The 13,611-nt window shown below is 35.4% G+C and overlaps 1 protein-coding gene across 3 annotated transcripts in view; it reads right to left on the reverse strand.

Moving 5' to 3' along the window:
• Window positions 1-13,611, reverse strand: part of LOC127859526 (D-ribitol-5-phosphate cytidylyltransferase-like) — a 204,189-nt gene that overhangs the window by 15,906 nt on the left and 174,672 nt on the right. The window lies entirely within an intron of this gene.

Genomic DNA, 13,611 nt, shown 5'->3' on the forward strand with positions numbered 1-13,611 from the left:
ACTTAATAGTAAAATAAAATTCAAAAGTGCTGGAATTTTTTTATTTTAACAGTCATCTGTATTTAAAGTTCATATTGTTTAAGTACTAAATATTCTATAAATACTTAATTAATTGTGCAATATTGTTTTCAAATATTAAAAGTGACTGTACTTACATGTTTAGTAATGTGTAGCCTACTATAACTCGCGAAAATGTATTGCATAAATTACTTCAATAAGTTTGAATACCCAATCACACTATTTTTAAAGTTAAATTCGTGAATGCATTGTTCTTTTAATGATGCTTTTCAAATACGCTTTTGAGGTTTACATTTATTAAAAATACCTTTTTGCAAGCGAAATAACTTTTACGATTTGCTGCGATGACTACAGAGTCTTTCCAAATCTAAGCGCGTGCAGATTCCCGCCATACGTCAATCGGTTTCAATAAAACACGCATGGTACGTAAGTGTTTGCGTCTTATATACGTCCAGAAATACAGATACTATACCTATTAAGATGTTAAAATTATTGATCGTTTTATTTCTAGAGTCCTAGCAAATTTATAAAGACTATGCATCCCTCTTCGAAAACACAAATTTGAAACTTGTAGCCGGTTATGCGTTGAAGCACACCTGAGAGTGAGACTGAGTAAGATTTGAAGGGGCCTTTTCACAGATTTTGGCATGTCATGAAGTTTGTCATTAAATGCCGTATATTTATAAATGTAAACATTTGATCTAAAAATTTCCAGTTAAAAAAACAAGAATACAATTGAAAAAAGAAAAAAAGTAACCCTTGAAGCAAGATTATACGATTTGTTATATGTGTTTAATTGTAATATATTGATAAAATATGTTACAATTACACAAAATAGGCAAGGATAATTATACTTAAAAGACAAATTTCATAAAATGCAGCAAAGACAAATAAGCAGATTGCTCCGAATTTGCTCCAAGCTGATTGTGACGAAGGTATTTCGTACATATTTTCCAATAATGACCGAAGCATTCGTCTTTTAGTTAGTGTTTGTGTGTTGTATGAATAGATATTGTTGCAGGAATGTAAAAAGAACCATTAAACTAAATTAAGATTCACATTTAACATGCGTGATTTACATGCTGGCGAATTTGACTGTACAGACATTTTCGATTTCAGAATTAAATATATGGCTTATTTTGCATTTTTCGACACATGTTCTTCTTAACTTTTATTTTAATTATCCCCACGCTTTTTGAAAAGCGTGGGGATATTGTGGTTATCTCTGCCGTCCGTCCGCCCTTGTCACTATCTCCTCCTACACTATAAGCACTAGAACCTTGAACATTACACACATGGTAGCTATGAGCATATGTGCGACCCTGCACTATTTGGAATTTTGATCTGACCCTTGGGTCAAAAGATATGGGGGTTGGGGTGGGGCGGGGTCAGAGATTTTCACTCGTTTTTTTATGTTATTTTACATTAACTTCTTCATTTCTACACCGATTTACTTCAAATTGATACTGAACAATTCTTATGACAATACGGTCAATCTCAACTATGCATGGCCCCATTACCAACCCTGGGGCGCCCCGCCCACATAGGCCACACCCACCCAAAATTGCCTTTTACTATAACTTCATTATTTCTACACGGATTCACTTCTAATTGATACTGAACTTCTCTTATGACAATACGGTCAATCTCAACTATGCATGGCCCCATTACCAACCCTGGGGCGCCCCGCCCACATAGGCCACACCCACCCAAAATTGCCTTTTACTATAATTTCTTCATTTCTACACCGATTCACTTCTAATTGATACTGAACTTCTCCAGGGTTTTTATCTGATTTTGGGGAAAGGGCCTGGCCTTTTTTGAGGGGAAAAAAATCGCGCAAAATGCCGGATTTTGGGGGAAAAAACACGCGAAACCTTGAGAAGGTTTCTTTTCCGGGGATAATTGTGGGGGTATTTTCAAAAAAAAATATGTCAGAGTTTGTGACACGTTTACATTAATTATCGCTTATTAAATGACCGCTAATTAGTACATTGTACTTACAACATTGATTATCGATTTAAAAATAACATTTTCTTACTTGTTTTTAGACTTGTACGGACGTGACGTCAACGGAACGTGACAAGCTTTATTTACTGAATGAACGAGATGCATGAGTAAACAATTATATTAGGGTTGAAAAGAAAATTGCTTTTATTTAACAATATGAAATAAAATCAATAAATAAGATATTTTTCTGTATTATTCAATATACACACGTAAGTTAATTCTATTATTATGCTTAGTTAACAGCAATGAGCCTTAGTTTTACACTGTATGCACACGACTGGGTGGGGTAACAGCGTCGCAATACTAACAACCAGGGATCATATTTTCCTGCAACATCAATCGGTCGGGATATAATTGGGGAAAAGTATCCGAAAATGTATATCCGAAATCATGAAAAATTACGTTAAAATATATACCATTGATTTTTTTATTTTGCCATTCATGAAGGTGGTCTAATACATGTACACGTAAAATTCCCTTAGGCGTTTTTTTTTAAACGGAACGAGTTTTCTCAACTGGTTTTATCATTTGGTATTTCATTGTTGTTTCGTGTGCTGTTTTATCAGACTTTTTTCATCGTTGTAAATATTATTAATCTGTGTAAGTCTATACCGATGTTTTAAATTGTTGTCGACTCGATAATAGCTTACAAACATGCACTGGACCAAACAAATGTCTATGCGTAGGTTGGCTTCTGACAACAACAAACCAAATAATTAAGAAATAATTTGTTGTCAAATAACCCACGGCCGATAGTTTAGATGCGTAGGGATTTAATCACGAGAGCGAAGCATTTGAAACCACGCATCTAATTTTCTGGTCGTGAGTTATTCAACAACAAAGTATAAAGTACACGAATTATATCGATTCTAACACGGTTTTACTAAAGATTTATTCAATGTATATTATTTTTCTTGTGTACTATTTTATGTGAAAGTCCGCCCATAAAAATAACTTTCGGCTGTTCTGTCGATCAGATTCGCGACTTTCATTCATAATTATATAACCGGATTATTACGCTGGTGGAAAATGTATCGGCATGTTTTGTTTGGTTACAGCGCGTGCATTCAGACGCATCTTTTTGGATGCGTCTTTAATCCACTGTTCACAAGTTTTTGATTCTTGGTCTGACGTGCAATAAACCGGTCCTGACCGGTTTAGAGACTGCAGCAAATGGTTTATCACACCTTATCGAGATAAGAATGTCATTAGGGTGTGTTAGGATGTACACTGTGTAATCGATTTCATGACATGGGAATTTTAAAAGCAAGCAGAATCGGACCGACTGTTTGGGATTTTCAATCGGTCTTTCATGACCCCAATCGGTCTTGGACCGACAAAACCGAAAAAAATATGATCCCTGCTAACAACTGACAAACCATCTTAAAATTGTGATCTGAATTCAACGGTCACCTGTTGACAACGGTCGCTTTGGTCATTTTCCTTGAATGACCGCTGAATTTAGGTTTGACTGTATATTAATCTATAAAGACTGTAAAAAATGTTTTTTGATGGCACCCTTGAAATGATTAGATGTAGTTACATCCCTGATGTTTTGAGGAAGATTGTTCAATAAACTGATACCATTATTGGCGTCGCTCTGGAGAGCGGCAACTAGTATGTAATGCATTTTTTTTTCGCTTATGGGAGGAGCAGTTATTGTACGGATCAATGTATTTATTTTTGTTTTAAGAATATCTTGCATAGTGGTGATTTTTTGTGTAAATTAGTGTAAATAAGTACTGCATTTGTGCCTATTATATTTTTTACAACATTTATTGCCAATAATGCAAAGTTTTTTCTTTTAATTAATAGCTAAACACAGGGACTGGGCACTAATAAAAGATCACAGGGACTGGGCAAATACGCGAACCGGTGAAACTTTAAATAAATAGTCAGCATTTTTGTCTAAAACTTTCAACAGTCGCCATGGTGTTGTGGATGAGGTGTCCGTCTAGCAATGGTGAGTTGGTGGGTTCTATTGCTAAGCGGGGCGCATTTTTTTTTATATATTATTTCTTTTATTTATATATTTATATGTATATATGATATATTTTATATATATATATATATATATATATATATATATATATATATATATATATATATATATATATATATATATATATATATATATATATATATATATACAGTGCTCCAGCTAGGATTTGAAAAGGGCAGGGTTTTTTTTTTTTGTTAAAGGGCACTTTCGACGCGCAGTATTTTGTCAAAAGGGCACTTTTGACGCGCAGTATTTTGTGAAAAGGGCACGTACGAGCGCGCGGGTGTTTCTGGAATGCTTCCTATTGCATGTTTATTGATATGTTATAAATAATTGTTTTATTCCCATTATTATTAAACTCTTAAAATATAATGTCTACAATGAGGATTAAAGTAATTACAATGTAATAAGAGATTTATGAATAATCATATGTAAATTAAAAAAAAAATGTTTTTTTATTTTGTGGGGGGAAGGGGGGCAGGGCGGAGGTTCGAGGGGGGCAGGGCGGAGGTTCGGGAGGGCAGGGCGCGGCGCCCTTCGATTTAGTCCTAGCTGGAGCACTGTATGTATATATATATATATATATATATATATATATATATATATATATATATATATATATATATAGTTTTTTATTATTATTTTTTTTTTATATATTTTGAATAGAATTTAAAAATACTGCGTTTTAATGCGCGACCTAAATACAACGTTGCACATTTTCATTAAAATTAATGGATGCCGCGTGGTGACAACGTTAATTAAAATTTCTTACATCTCTTAAATATCTTATAAAAAATACACGTGTTTTTATATTAACAAATGAATGCAAACAACACATCTATTTTGCATGCATTTTTGTTGTTGTTTATGGTTGTCTATCATAGGCCCTAAGTACTATCCCTACCACATATAGAGCGCGAAGCGCGACACGTTTTATTGATTGCAACAATGAGTTGTGATAAAGTAAGCAGCCGCTTATCAAGGAGGAGCTGTGTCCCAGCAACCTGTTTCCCTAGAGTCAATCAAATCTCGGAGTTCTTTTTTAAGAACCACAAATAGAGCGCGAAGCGCGACACGTATTACTATCCAGGTGGTATGGACCCTTTGGTATGGACTTTTTTAGGTGACACTATCAATGCGCATTTTGTGACATGAAGCAGATTTTTTAAAACCTACACAGTTCTGTTCCATTAATGAAAATTGCACACGGATGCCAGTAAAAAAAGGAAACCAATCTTAATCAAATGAACTATGGTATATTTGGGGGTTACAACACAAAATCATAGATAATGGTTACTTGGGGGTTATAACACAACATCATAGATAATGGTTATTTTTGGGTTATAACACAAAATCATAGATTATGGTTATACCAGTATCTTTTTCTATTTTGATTAAAATAATCGGCCAATATATTAGTATTTACAGTAGAAAAAAAATCGTTCCATGTAACTTCATTGAGTGCCTTTTACACTGAAATTTCCGACGCCCTTTGATGCTTTGCATCAATACTTATCTTGTTTGTAAATGTTTTAAAACCAAAACTACCTACTCTTTGTTTGGAAAAACGACCAGAATCTACAAATGTAAAATTTTCAGCAAAATGATCAGATTCTGGCTGAGCTACCATATTGGACCTAGTGCAACGATTATGCACACCAGAAAATGGCTTATTCTGGTGCAAGGCCATTTTTAATCTTATGTACATGACATATTATGATCTGTTCTACTCTTTTTGAAAAAGGCAGCCAACCTAAATATAAAAACTGTTCTTTACCAACATGAGATCTGTTATCCATATTCAGAACGAACCTAATCAACAGGTTATGTTTGCAAAATTAGGTGCCCCTTATACTAAAATTCAGGCAAAGGGGTTGCTTTGTGCAAAAGAAGACTCTGGGAAATAACTAACACCAGTTTTACCCACAACTCTCATTATGTTTTGGTAAACACAGGTCCATAGGGTAAGAAAGTGCAATGTCGCAGATAGGGCAAAATGTGGAATATGGCAGTATTTTACCAAGAGATGATTCAACTTATAATGGTATTGACAATTGAAGGATTCTCTATGTTTTATTATGAGCACACTTTCACAAAGTCTGATAGGGCATCCTTTCAAGGGGCCTTTTCACAGATTTTGGCATGTTTTGAAGTGTGTCATTAAATGCTTTATATTGATAAATGTAAACATCGGATCTAAAAAGCTCAAGTAAAAAATCAAGAATAAGATTTTAAAAAAAGAAAAACAAGTAAACCTTAGTAGGGCTCGAACCAGTGACGTCCTGGAGTAAAAACCATTTAGACCGCTCCGCCATCCTGCCATGTATATACAAGAGACGTATTTTATACTTAATATAAGCAATATAACGACAACAACAGAACTCTCCAAATTATTTAATCATTTCGCGTTGCCACGCTTTATAATTTTCAGGATTTTAAATCGTCAAAATATGCATATAATGGCTATATTAGACCATGGTAACTGTTTAGTATTACTGTTTCCTCACAAATATCATAACTAAAACAATAATTTGTGAATCTGAAACAACTTTGTTCAATTTTGTCAATTTACCAATACGTGAAAAGATCCCTTTTATAACGGAGTTATGGCCCTTTGTACCTTGAAAAAAAATGCTTTTTTGAGTGTCAAATATAACATTTAGTCATTTTTGTGTCCAGAAGCATATTGGCCGGATATTGATTCAACGAATTTGCTTGTTATACATCCTTTCAGGCTTCTAGAGGAGTTCTGTGCAGATTCTTCAATGCCCCACAAGGATGTCGCAACGGGGCCCGCTGTAAATTTATCCACGACAACGATGCCCCTCCAGTTGTGCCAATCTGCAGATTTTACGGGTGAATGCAAAGATTTTATAATGTTAAATATACTGGTAAATGTGTATTATTTCTAAATTACTCAAAAACGGCACTTTCTCAATTGAGAAAAAAATAAAAATATCTCCATTTGCTGTTAAAAAACATCCCAATTGAAGGTCCCCCCCCCATTTTTTTTTAAATTTAATTCAACATGCAGTTAGTTTTCCTATGCAGCTCTATGGCTTGACCTAAGTTTAAATTATTTTGACAACTAGAAAACACTTAGTAAAATTTTAAAGTACTTGTAAGAACCAAAGCGAATACACCAATTTCCCAATATAAAGGCTTTCAGAAGAATTTTCCCGATTTCATTTTGTTCGTGCTAATTTTTCCAAATTATTTTGATATTGTCACTGTACAGAAACATGCTTGGTTTCATGACTTTGATGCTAACCATTCTGTGTGAGTATTTAAGCCATGTTTTGGAAAACTGGGTTGTTCAAGATTGTCATTGTCTTATCAGGGAAAATTATCCCCTGAAATGGTATTTTTAGCTCTACTGCCAAAGGCAAAAGAGCTTATGGGATGACATGGTGTCTGTCTGTCTGTGTGTTAGCCTTTTCTTGTTTATCCGATAAAGTCCACAGTTTTCATCCGATTCTTTTCAAACTTGTTCTGTGTCTTTATATTAATGAGGACTCAAACACTATTGATTTTCAGGTCACTGGGTCTAAGGTCAAGGTCACAGTGACTCGAAATAGTATAATTGTTTCTGGATGATAACTCAAGAATGCTTAGGCATAGGATCATGAAACTTCATAGGTACATTGATCATGATTGGCTGATGACCCCTTTTGATTTTCAGGTCACTAGGTCAAAGGTCAAGGTCACAGTGACTCGAAATAGTAAAATGGTTTCCAGATGTTAACTCAAGAATGCTTAGGCCTAGGATCATGAAATTTCATAGGTACATTGATCATTGTTCGGGTCACTAGGTCAAAGGACAAGGTCACAGTGACTCGAAATAGTAAAATGTTTTTTTTTTCTTGTTTATCTGATAAAGTCCACAGTTTTCATCTGATTCTTTTCAAACTTATTCAGTGACTTCATATTAATGAGGACTCAAACCCTATGATTTTCTGGTCACTGGGTCAAAGGTCAAGTTCACAGTGACTCGAAATTGTAAAATGGTTTCGGGATGATAACTCAAGAATGCTTAGGCCTAGGATCATGAAACTTCATAGGTACAATGATCATGACTGGCAGATGACACCTATTGATTTTCAGGTCACTAGGTCAAAGGTCAAGGTCACAGTGACTCTAAACAGTAAAATGGTTTCAAGAATGCTTACGCCTGGGATCATGAAACTTCATAGGTACAATGATCATGACTGGCAGATGACCCCTATTAATTTTTAAGTCAAAGGTCAAGGTCACAGTCACTCAAAACAGTATAATGGTTTCCTGATGATAACTCAAGAATAATAAGGCCTAGGATCAAGAAACTTCATAGGTACATTGATCATTACTGGCAGATGACCCCTATTGATTTTCAGGTAACTAGATGAAAGGTCAAGGTCACAGTGAAAAAAACGTGTTCACACAATGGCTGCCACTACAACTGACAGCCCATATCGGGCATGTTTTACAAACAGCCTTTGTTTAAAAAGAGCAATATCGAAGCAATAAGTCCAGAATTACTTCCCCTTGAATATGAGAAAATTTTGAAAATCTCGCTTGTTTACGCAATTAATTCAAAAGTTTTCATCCAAGTATTTCCAAATTTGCACAGTATCTTTATATCAATGAGGACTTCAATGAGAACCCTATTGAATATATGAGTATCAGATAAATAAGTACACAATAATCTCCCCTTTAATTTGAGAAAATTCTCCTTGTTTGGGCGATTAAGTACACAGTTTCCATCTTATTCTTTCCAAACTTGCACAGTGTTTATAGCAGTAGAGTGATTCAGGCCCTCATGGGCCTCTTGTTAGTTTAATTAAAGGATCTCTAGATATTTAGCAAAAGATCCAGTTTAGGTGGAAAGTGTTGTCCCTGACTAGCCTGTGGTGACTGTGTTGTCCCTGACTAGCCTGTGCTGACTGTGTTGTCTCTGACTAGCCTGTGCTGACTGTGCTGGCTAATCTGGGGACCCTTACATTTTGTTATTGGGTAAATAACTGTGTATACCAGTGACAGACAATGGTTTCACCCAACAGCTTAAAAGAAAACATGTACAAAAGTAATTAGTAATAATTATTGGCGTGTTATTTATAAGCACATGCTACTATATATATTGTTTGAAACGTATGAAGCTATGCACATTGTATACCAGTATATTATGGTAAATGCAATATTTTTGTCTCTAAAGTTTCGGACACCTGTATTAAATAAAATTGTATCTTCATTTCTGTACATTTAAAAAAAATTATTTGTATGTGTCTCAAAACTTAAGAGTTATTACAGTAAGCATAAATCATATTAAGAATAAAAGTTAGGTCATTAAGTATAATGATAAATAATACCATATAATAGTGAATACTATAGCAGTTAGAGAGCTGTGAGGAAAACAACTCTGACTTATGAAGATGCTCATCTTTAACCCTTTCCCACTCGGGCGCAAAGTGAAAATTGCTGTATGCAAATAGCATAAAACCAGAACAGCATGCAAGTAACCCGCAGTCTGTTCAGGTTTTATGCTGATTGCTGCTCATTAGTATCTAAGGTTTGGAGATGAAGCTTTGAAACTTCAATCTAGTAAGAGAGGTCTCAAGTTAAAAATAACTTTCTAAGGGACTACAAATACATGAAATTACATATCTAAGTGGTCAACTTTAAAGGTTTTAAGGAACTGTAACATACACTGACAGAAAGTTTCTCGGCACAGGTTACCGAAGGGTTGCAGGTACGGGGACCACTGCATGTACCAACATGACAAGTCAGAGATGGAAGATGTAAGCAGGCAGGTCAGTGTCAGTGTTTGATTAAGCGTGTTAAGTATGTACAGTGTGTTTTGATGTCCCCCACCACTATAGTGGGTGACATATTGTTTTTGCCCTGTCTTTTGGTTGGTTGGTTGGTCTGTTGGTTTGGACAAACTTTAACATTTGCCATAACTTTTGCAATATTGAAGATAGCAACTTCATATTTGGCATGCATGTGTATCTCATGGAGCTGCACATTTTGAGTGGTGAAAGGTCAAGGTCATCTTTCAAGGTCAAAGGTAACAAGAAATATCTTTAAAAAAGATATACGGCATTGATTGTGGTCGATGTTTATAAACGATCAAAAGTTATCTCTATGAGATAAAAAGTAGCGGATGCCTTTTTTCTGCGCAGTTCTTAGCTCCATCACAAGCAAATCAATTACCGGGTGTTGCGCCAGATTTCGTGGCTTATTTTGCTTTATGTGATATTATTACTCAGATATCTATATTTACAGAATAGAAAAACACAAGAAACATGAAAATAAACGAGTGCATATAGGTCAGCCGGCAATACTCAAATCTTATTTAATTGCATAATTATAGTATTGTGAATTATTGTGCTCATGCTTAATAAACTGGTCTAAATGGATAAATATTTCTAATTAATTTTATCAAAATTGGTCCTTATCATGCAAATGTTGAAAACATATTAAAAATCGATGATTGACATACCACAATAATATCGCCGAATATCTTTATTTAGTATCTTTCTGATCAAAACAGACTTCAAGTGCACAAAGTTTATGAGACAGCGTTTATATAAAGATTTCTGCAACTGACCGTAAACTGACCTTGATACCTTGCGGATTGGAATGCAATGCATTAAAGTAAGGTAACAATTCTGCTGCTAAAACGACGGCTTGTTTACGCCAACTGTACACGACCAAGGCAACAGCTGTGCCTAAAATATTGATTTATCGACAAAGCGACTAAACAAACTATTTATTCCATCAGACAAAAATAGCATAGATTCCAATTTTTTTCTTCAATGAAAACATCGCAACCCCTTCTGTGAACTCCGGTGATGAACTGTATATAAACTCTGACTTTCAAACACTGGCCGCGAAATGACCCAAAACCTCGCGAGTTGAAATGCAATGCAAGTAAGTACTAAATATGAGAATATAGCCTTTAGTATAAACGCTTTTGCGCTGGTAATTCTCTGAAAATAAAATGTGAACGCACAAACTGTATTTATGTCGAAAATTGATTGTAAAACTGTTCTATCTATTGAGCCTTTTCATTAGAGATTAAAATTGATTCATGCAGTAAAACAGTGTTTCAAAGACGCGGATATGTTTCCAATGTTCTGGTGTTATACTCAAATCAGCCAATGGAATAAATGAAGTGTATTCATTCGTACCTAGCCGCGGGAAATTTTATTTGAATATTATTGGACACTTACAAAGGTCAAGTCAGGGTGAAAGCTGGCTTAATACAGCTTACGCCGAAAAAAAAACAAAAAACAAAACTTTAACCCTACATTTAAGTTTTGCAATAACTTTTGAAATATTGAACATAGTAACTTGTTATTTTGCATGCATGTGTATCTCATGGAGCTGCATATTTTGAGTGGTGAAAGGTCAAGGTCATCCTTCAAGGTAAAAGGTAAAAAAAAAGTGGCGCATAAGGGGGCATTGTGTTTCTGACAAACACATCTCTTGTTTTAGTTAAAAATTGGGTCGGGTATTCGGCCACACTCCCAATAGAAAAAAAGTTTATATTTTTCCAAAAGGGAACCTAAACATTTCCAATTCAAGCTTGCCAAAAATAGATTTCAACATATTGTCCATCTCCCATCCAGCCATATCAGTTCAACCTTATGTAAGACACTTCTATTCTAAATTTGAAGCATGTTTTAGGGAAACAGCAACAACGCTAATTATTCCCCCCCTGCGAAGAAGAGGGGGTATATTGCTTTGCACATGTCGTTCGGTCGATCTGTCGTTCACCAAATGGTTTTCGGATGATAACTCAAGAATGCTTAGGCCTAGGATCATTAGGTACATTAATCATGACTGGCAGATGACCCCTATAGATTTTCAGGTCACTAGGTTAAAGGTCAAGGTCACAGTGACTCGAAACAGTTAAATGGTATCTGGATAATAACTCAAAAATGCTTAGGCCTAGGATCATGAAACTTCATAGGTACATTGATCATGACAGGCAGATGACCCCTATTGATGTTCAGGTCACTAGGTGAAAGGTCAAGGTCATAGTGATTCTAAACAGTATAATGGTTTCTAAAGTATTCACACAATGGCTGCCACTACAACTGACAGCCCATTTTTGGGGGCATGTGTGTTCTACAAACAGCCCTTGTTTCCCAATTAAGGTCAAAACACTGCAAATTTTTCTAATTCAAAGGGACCTGGCCCCATTCCCAAAATGGTGAAAAACACACACTGATGTATGCCTCTTAAAAGTAGAAGATAACTTCTAAGTACAATGTATGTTTTATTGAAATTAGGATAGAATCGATGTTTAGTTTGGATTAAACATTTTAGCCATGTGTTATCCAATTGCAGGGAGATGTCTTACAAAAACTAGAAAATCTCTCCCTCATAGGGAGTGATGACTTAATGAAGCAATCATGTCCTATCCTTGACCTTCCAGACTTCGATCCAGATGAAGTTACTCTTGACCCAGAAGGTTCGTTTTTACTTTGCAGCCCTGATTTCACCAAGTTCGCATATTGAAGAGCACAATCCACTCTGTAGGGTTGGCCACTCTAACACAATTTTTCTGTAACCACTATCGAAATAAAATGTGATCATATACCATCAGCAGATCAGCCATCGCCATTCCTGTATTGTTTAAAAAATGTGATTGTGTTCCCATAAACAAAGCAGGCCGAGGGGGGGGGTTGCTTAAGAAGGAAAAAAAGCCCTGCAAACTATTCATTTAGTTTCAGTGGACAGCCTGTTGTTCACTGGTCAACTGAAATACGACAGTTCGGTGCTCGGCAGAACCAAGTGGAAGCACGGGACTCTGAAGATGTTCCGGGACGAGAACTCGTGGTGGTTGGACCTGCATTTCGATTACCTTGATGATAGGGATGACTGCAAACCAGTTCTCACCATGGAGGTAGGGCAAGGGCTTTCTGTGTGATAATTTAAGGTTTTCAACCTCGCCCCCCCTCTAAAAAAAAAAAAAATTGGTGGTAAATTAATGCAACATTAAGTTGATTGCCCTATTCAGGTCGATGGCTTGAACCAAGGTTTAAATAATATTGGCAACTTGTAAACACATAAAGTAAAAGTCAAAGGTCAAATATATGGCTTCAAAGCGGCGCAGTAGGGGACATTGTGTTTCTGACAAACTCATCTCTTGTTTCTTTATAAAGTACTGGAAAATGGCACTTTCACAATTGAGAAACAACTAGAAATTTCCCAATAGCTGTCAACAAATTTCCCAATTGAAGGTTTAAAAAAAATGTGTTTTTTGTTTAAGAATAGCATGCAATATTTAGTAAGTTTTTTATGCAGCCCTATGGCTTAAACCTAAGTAAATATAATATTGACACCTTGGCAACACAATTTCAAAGTATTTTTGAGCAAAAATTCATCAACAATTTTACAATATGATGACTACACTACACACATTTTCCCAATTTTAGGGTTTGTCACGCAAATTTTTCCCCAATTTACCGGTACTTTTCAATATTGAGGAAAAAAATCGCTGTACTGTAAAATGCAGTATTCCTGATATGACTTTGTCAATTCAGTTGGAGTGCAGTATGTTGAAGCGTGTGGTCTGCAAGTTGTCAGGGGTT

Source organism: Dreissena polymorpha, chromosome 15 (assembly GCF_020536995.1).
Source record: "Dreissena polymorpha isolate Duluth1 chromosome 15, UMN_Dpol_1.0, whole genome shotgun sequence".
NCBI classification, from domain to species: Eukaryota; Metazoa; Mollusca; class Bivalvia; order Myida; family Dreissenidae; genus Dreissena; species Dreissena polymorpha.